Genomic DNA, 6,702 nt, shown 5'->3' on the forward strand with positions numbered 1-6,702 from the left:
GCTAAGGACCCTTGCCATTGTCGTTCTTCTTTCCCATCCCTGTCCTTTCGTCATCTGAAGTGGGATCCTTGGTACTATCAGAGTCGGCGTACTTGACGAGAGCTGCCATTAGCGTACCCATATCATTGCAGTCGCGCTTAAGCCGCCCGAGTTTCATCTTCAAGGGCAGGAAACGACAATTCTGTTCCAACATTAAGACTGCAGAGCCGGCATCCATCTTATCAGATGAATGTATTATCTCTTGACCCGGCGAACCCAATGTGTCGTAGACTCACCCTCCTGCTGTTTACAGTTAGTCAAATCCACAATTGACATAAACTGCCTACAGGTATCTTTGAAGTTTTGGATGAAACGGGCTTTCAATTCAGCCCAAGACCCGATGGAATTCGGTGGTAGCCCTTTCAACCAAGTGCGGGCAGTCCCATCTAGCATCATGGTGAAGTACTTGGCCATCGCCGCTTCACTGACCTCCTGCAATTCCATGGCCATCTCGTAACTCTCGATCCAGGCTCCGAGTTGTAAGTCAGCCATGTAATTAGGCACCTTCCTAGGCCCCTTGAAGTCCTTGGGTAGACGTTCATTGCGGAGAGCCGGCACTAAACAAGGGACACCTCCAGTCCTCGTAGGGATACCCACGTCGACGGAAGTCGTCGGATAAGCCGGGGGTGTTTGGTAAGCCGTCAACTGAGGCACCTGCTCCGCCTCTTGCCGCGCTCTGTCTTGGTCTGTTGCGTGAAAGGCTCCGTTATGAGCCGGGCCATGGCCAGGGGGCGGGTCATGGCGTCGGACATTACTTGAGCCGGTCGCTGAAACCATGTGTCTGCTATAACTCGGGCTCCGGCCTGGACGAGGGGTTGAGTGGATCCTGTCCCGGCTGTAAGAGTACGCCTCTTGCTGCGCCAGCGCTGTCTGAAGGAGTTCTCTGACCCGGCGGGTTTCAATAGCCGTTGGAGAGTCGCCGTCAATTGGGAGAGCCGCCAGCCGTGCTGCTGCGGCGACCATGTTCTCCAGCGGGTTAGCATAATGACCCGGTGGTATTGGCACATACTGAGGCGGGGCAGGGTTCACCCGGGGAGGCCCCATCACTTGTGGCTGAACAGGGGTCCCAGACCCGGGCACTATGATCCCCGGCGGGTTACTAGACCCTGCACCTGGCGTGTTGAAGAGGTTTCGAGGATCGTAGACCGGAGGGAGTCGAGATTGGGCCTTTTGATGCCTCCTTCTCATGACCTCATTGGACGCGTTCTGATCCATCGTGAGCCGGAAGGACTGCGCCTGAATCAGCTGAGTCTGGGCGTCGAGAGCCGCCCTCTCCGCAGCCATCCTGATCCCTTCCGCCGCCAGATCCTCCTTGGCTTTCACTAGATCTAACTTTAACTGCGCCACCTCCGCGTCATGCTGAGCTTGATCCGCCGGGTCAACCGTGGCGGTCAACAGGGCCGTCATCTTGTCCGTGAGATCCATCAGCACCTGAGCCGGCGAGGGCACCGGGTTTCCTGACCCGGCGGCAGGGTTTTGAACAGGCTGTGCACCGGCCATGAAGATTCCAACCCGGCTCGGCGGCTCAAAAGGGTCCGGAATACTGTCACCATCGGAACAGCCCCTGAGCCTGCCATCTTGAAGTTGATACAACGAGTTTGACTCATCTGTGGACGACTCGCCGTTAGAGCCGGCGGCCGTCTCATCACCAGATCCAGACCCTATAGAGAGTCCTTCATGGATACATCCCACAAAAGCATGCTTCAAGGCACGTAGGGCCCGGGCGGGTCGTGCACGCTGAGCCGTCTCGATGAGATCGGCGCAGAGATCCGGCTCAGGGCCCGGCTCACCAATCTTGCCAATGAAGACATGAATTCCGCCGAAGGGGACCCGGTACCCATACTCAATTGAGCCGGCGTCGGGGCCCCAGTTTGCATCGTCAATGTAGAGCTTGCCGCGACGACTCATGGTCATCCGGCCCACAGCGTATCCCTTGAGCCCTTCAAAGCTGCCCTTCAAGAACTCAAATGCACCGTGCGCTGGCCCTATGGTGGGCGCCAACTGTCGTTGAATTGTCACGGCAGATGTCCTCGAGCTAGGACTTAGTCGTGGAGCCATCGCAGCTAGGAAGCTTGAAGGGGTTAAACGGACAAGGAACACGAGGGTTATACTGGTTCGGCCCCTTACGATGAAGGTAAAAGCCTACGTCCAGTTGAGGTGGTATTGATTAGGGTATCGATGACCAGGGAGCTTAACTGCTATGCCTGGCTCTCGACGAGATCTTTCTTGCCCCTAAACCGCCGCCGGGTCGTCCCTTTATATAGAGAGGTTGACGCCCAGCAGCTCTCAGAGTCCCGGCCGGCTCATAAGAGTGTCCGGCTCGGACTCTCAACTATTCTTGCCTTACACTACAAGTTCTACCATAATGACGGTTGTAACTATGGGCCTTAAGCCATCTCCGGGTCTTAAGCTCATCTTTGGCCCACCGTCTTCAAGCTTGGCGCCGGGCTTCAGGTAATGACCATTATGAGTAACCCGGCCCCTCCGGGCGGGTGACTCTAAGGTTTATATCCTCAAGAGCAGTGGTTTTATTTTATAGAAATAATTGATCTCTCATGCTTCACTTATATTGTGTTGAGAGTCTTTTAGAACAGCATGGTAGTTTTCTTTGGCTATTAAATTAGTCCTAATATGATGAACATCCAAGATGGGTATAATAAAAACTTTCATATAAAGTGCATCGAATACTATGAGAAGTTTGTTTCTTTATGATTGTTTTGAGATAAGAAGATGGTGATATTAGAGTCATGCTAGTTGAGTAGTTGTGGATTTGAGAAACACTTGTTCTAAAGTTTGTGATTCCCGTAGCATGCACGTATGGTGAACCGTTATGTGATGAAGTCAGAGCATGATTTATTTATTGATTGTCTTCCTTATGAGTGGCGGTCGGGGACGAGCGATGGTATTTTCCTACCAATATATCCCCCTAGGAGCATGCGCATAGTACTTCGTTTCGATAACTAATAGATTTTTGCAATAATTACGTGAGTTCTTTATGACTAATGTTGAGTCCATGGATTATACGCACTCTCACCTTCCACCATTGCTAGCCTCTCTAATACCGCGCACCTTTCGCCGGTATCATACACCCACCATATACCTTCCTCAAAACAGCCACCATACCTACCTATTATGGCATTTCCATAGCCATTCCGAGATATATTGCCATGCAACTTACCACCGTTCTGTTTGTTATGACACGCTCCATCATTGTCATATTGCTTTGCATGATCATGTAGTTGACATCGTATTTGTGGCAAGGCCACCTTTATAGTTCTTTCATACATGTCACTCTTGATTCATTGCATATCTTGGTACACCGCCGGAGGCATTCATATAGAGTCATATTTTGTTCCAAGTATTGAGTCGTAATCTTTGAGTTGTATGTAAATAAAAGTGTGATGATCATCATTATTAGAGCATTGTCCCAAGTGAGGAAAGGATGATGGAGACTATGATCCCCCCACAAGTCGGGATGAGGCTCCGGATGAAAAAAGAAAAAAAAAGGGGCCATAAAAAAAGGCCCAGACAAAAAAATGGGTGAAAAAGAGAGAAGGGACAATGTTACTATCCTCTTTCCACACTTGTGCTTCAAAGTAGCACCATGATCTTCATGATAGAGAGTCTCTTGTTTTGTCACTTTCATATACTAGTGGGAATTTTACATTATAGAACTTGGCTTGTATATTCCAATGATGGGCTTCCTCAAAATGCCCTAGGTCTTCATGAGCAAGCAAGTTGGATGCACACCCACTTAGTTTCTTTTGTTGAGATTTCATACACGTATAGCTCTAGTGCATCCGTTGCATGGCAATCCCTACTCACTCACATTGATATCTATTGATGGACATCTCCATAGCCCGTTGATACGCCTAGTTATTGTGAGACTATCTTCTCTTTTTTGTCTTCTCCACAACCACCATTCTATTCCACATATAGTGCTATGTCCATGGCTCACGCTCATGTATTGCGTGAAGTTTGAAAAAGTTTGAGAACATCAAAAGTATGAAACAATTGCTTGGCTTGTCATCGGGGTTGTGCATGATTAAATACTTTGTGTGCTGAAGATAGAGCATAGCCAGACTATATGATTTTGTAGGGATAACTTTCTTTGGCCATGTTATTTTGAGAAGACATGATTGCTTTGTTAGTATGCTTGAAGTATTATTATTTTCATGTCAATATTAAACTTTTGTCTTGAATCTTTCGGATCTGAACATTCATGCCACAATAAAGGAAATTACATTGAAGAATATGCTAGGTAGCATTCCACATCAAAAATTCTGTTTTTATCATTTACCTACTCGAGGACGAGCAGGAATTAAGCTTGGGGATGCTTGATACGTCTCCAACGTATCTATAAATTTTTATTGTTCCATGCTATTATATTATCTGTTTTGGATGTTTAATGGGCTTTATTATACACTATATTATTATTATTGGGACTAACCTACTACCCAAGGCCCAGTGCAAATTGTTGTTTTTTGCCTATTTCAGTGTTTCGCATAAAAGGAATATCAAACGGAGTCCAAACGGAATGAAACCATTGGGAGAGTTATTTTTGGAACAAACGTGATCCAGAGGACTTGCATTGGACGTCAAGAAAGAAGCGAGGAGGCCACGAGGCAGGGAGGCGCGCCTGCCCCCTGGGCGCGCCCCCACCCTCGTGGGCCCCTCGCAGCTCCACCGACCTACTTCTTCCTCCTATATATACCCATATACCCTAAAACATCCAAGAGCACCACAAAACCCTATTTCCACCGCCGCAACCTTTTGTACCCGTGAGATCCCATCTTGGGGCCTTTTCTGGTGCTCTGCCGGAGGGGGAATCGATCACGGAGGGCTTCTACATCAACACCATAGCCTCTCCGATGGTGTGTGAGTAGTTTACCTCAGACCTTCGGGTCCATAGTTATTAGCTAGATGGCTTCTTATCTCTCTTTGGATCTCAATACAAAGTTCTCCTCGATCTTCTTGGAGATCTATTCGATGTAATTCTTTTTGCGGTGTGTTTGTCGAGATCCGATGAATTGTGGGTTTATGATCAAGATTATCTATGAACAATATTTGAATCTCCTCTGAATTCTTTCATGTATGATTTGTTATCTTTGCAAGTCTCTTTGAATTATCAGTTTGGTTTGGCCTACTAGATTGATCTTTCTTGCAAAGGGAGAAGTGCTTAGCTTTGGGTTCAATCTTGTGGTGTCCTTTCCCAGTGATAGCAGGGGCAGCAAGGCACGTATTGTATTGTTGCCATCGAGGATAAAAAGATGGGGTTTATATCATATTGCTTGAGTTTATCCCTCTACATCATGTCATCTTGCCTAATGCTTTACTCCGTTCTTATGAACTTAATACTCTAGATGCATGCTGGATAGCGGTCGATGTGTGGAGTAATAGTAGTAGATGCAGAATCGTTTCGGTCTACTTGTCGCGGACGTGATGCCTATATACATGATCATGCCTAGATATTCTCATAACTATGCACTTTTCTATCAATTGCTCGACAGTAATTTGTTCACCCACCGTAATACTTATGCTATCTTGAGAGAAGCCACGAGTGAAACCTATGGCCCCCGGGTCTATTTTCCATCATATTAATCTTCCGTCAACTAGCTATTTCTGTCGCCGTTTATTTTGCAATCTTTACTTTTATTCTTTATCATAAAAATACCAAAAATATTATCTTATCATCTCTATCAGATCTCACTTTTGCAAGTGGCCGTGAAGGGATTCACAACCCCTTTATCGCGTTGGTTGCAAGGTTCTTATTTGTTTGTGTAGGTACGAGGGACTTGCGTGTGGACTCCTACTGGATTGATACCTTGGTTCTCAAAAACCAAGGGAAATACTTATGCTACTTTGCTGCATCACCCTTTCCTCTTCAAGGGAAAACCAACGCATGCTCAAGAGGTAGCACTGATCTCCGCTGGCTCGCTATCAAGAATTTTCCATCCTACATCACCATCGAGCCCCTTTTGTCATTTCTGAAGGACACGTTCTGCGATGCTGGCTTGGGATCCACAGCTTCCAAGTCAGACCTCATCGACGGCGACCACAAGAAGGGCACCCTCTCCGGCTCTTCCAAGGGGAAAGAGCCCATCTGCTCTTCGAAGGGGAAAGAGCTCGTCTGCGACATCAGGGAGGGCACCCAAGAGTCGTGCTCTTCCAAGGGGAAGGAGCCCATCTGCGACAACATGGAGCGCATCCAAGGTCCATGATCTTCCCACGGGAACAAGCCGGCCATCTGTGACAAAGTGAGGAAGCCCATGATTTGTTTTGCCGTGCCTCTTCACAGGGGGGACCCATGATTTGTTTTGTCGAGTCCCGTTTGTAGTGTAGTGAGAATATGTCCAGTTTTAATTGCTATATTTGGTTGTTTGCAGTATGCCTTGTTTATTTCAGTTGTTCACAATGTGATGCTCTATATGTGCAATTATTTACTGTGCAGTACATTTCATCAATCCAGTTTTAAACATACTGATAGGAATGCATATATTTGCTTCCTGTTAAGCCTGTTATAGCTACCATATGCCTCTTTTAAAGTTTTTTGATTGTTCGGTTGTTTGTAGTTAGAATATGTCCAGTTTCAACTGCTATCTTTGGTTGTTCGTAGTATGCCTTGTTTATTCCAGTTATTCATAACGTGATGTTCTATATGTG

This window comes from Triticum aestivum, chromosome 5D (genome assembly GCF_018294505.1).
Source record: "Triticum aestivum cultivar Chinese Spring chromosome 5D, IWGSC CS RefSeq v2.1, whole genome shotgun sequence".
Lineage (NCBI taxonomy): Eukaryota > Viridiplantae > Streptophyta > Magnoliopsida > Poales > Poaceae > Triticum > Triticum aestivum.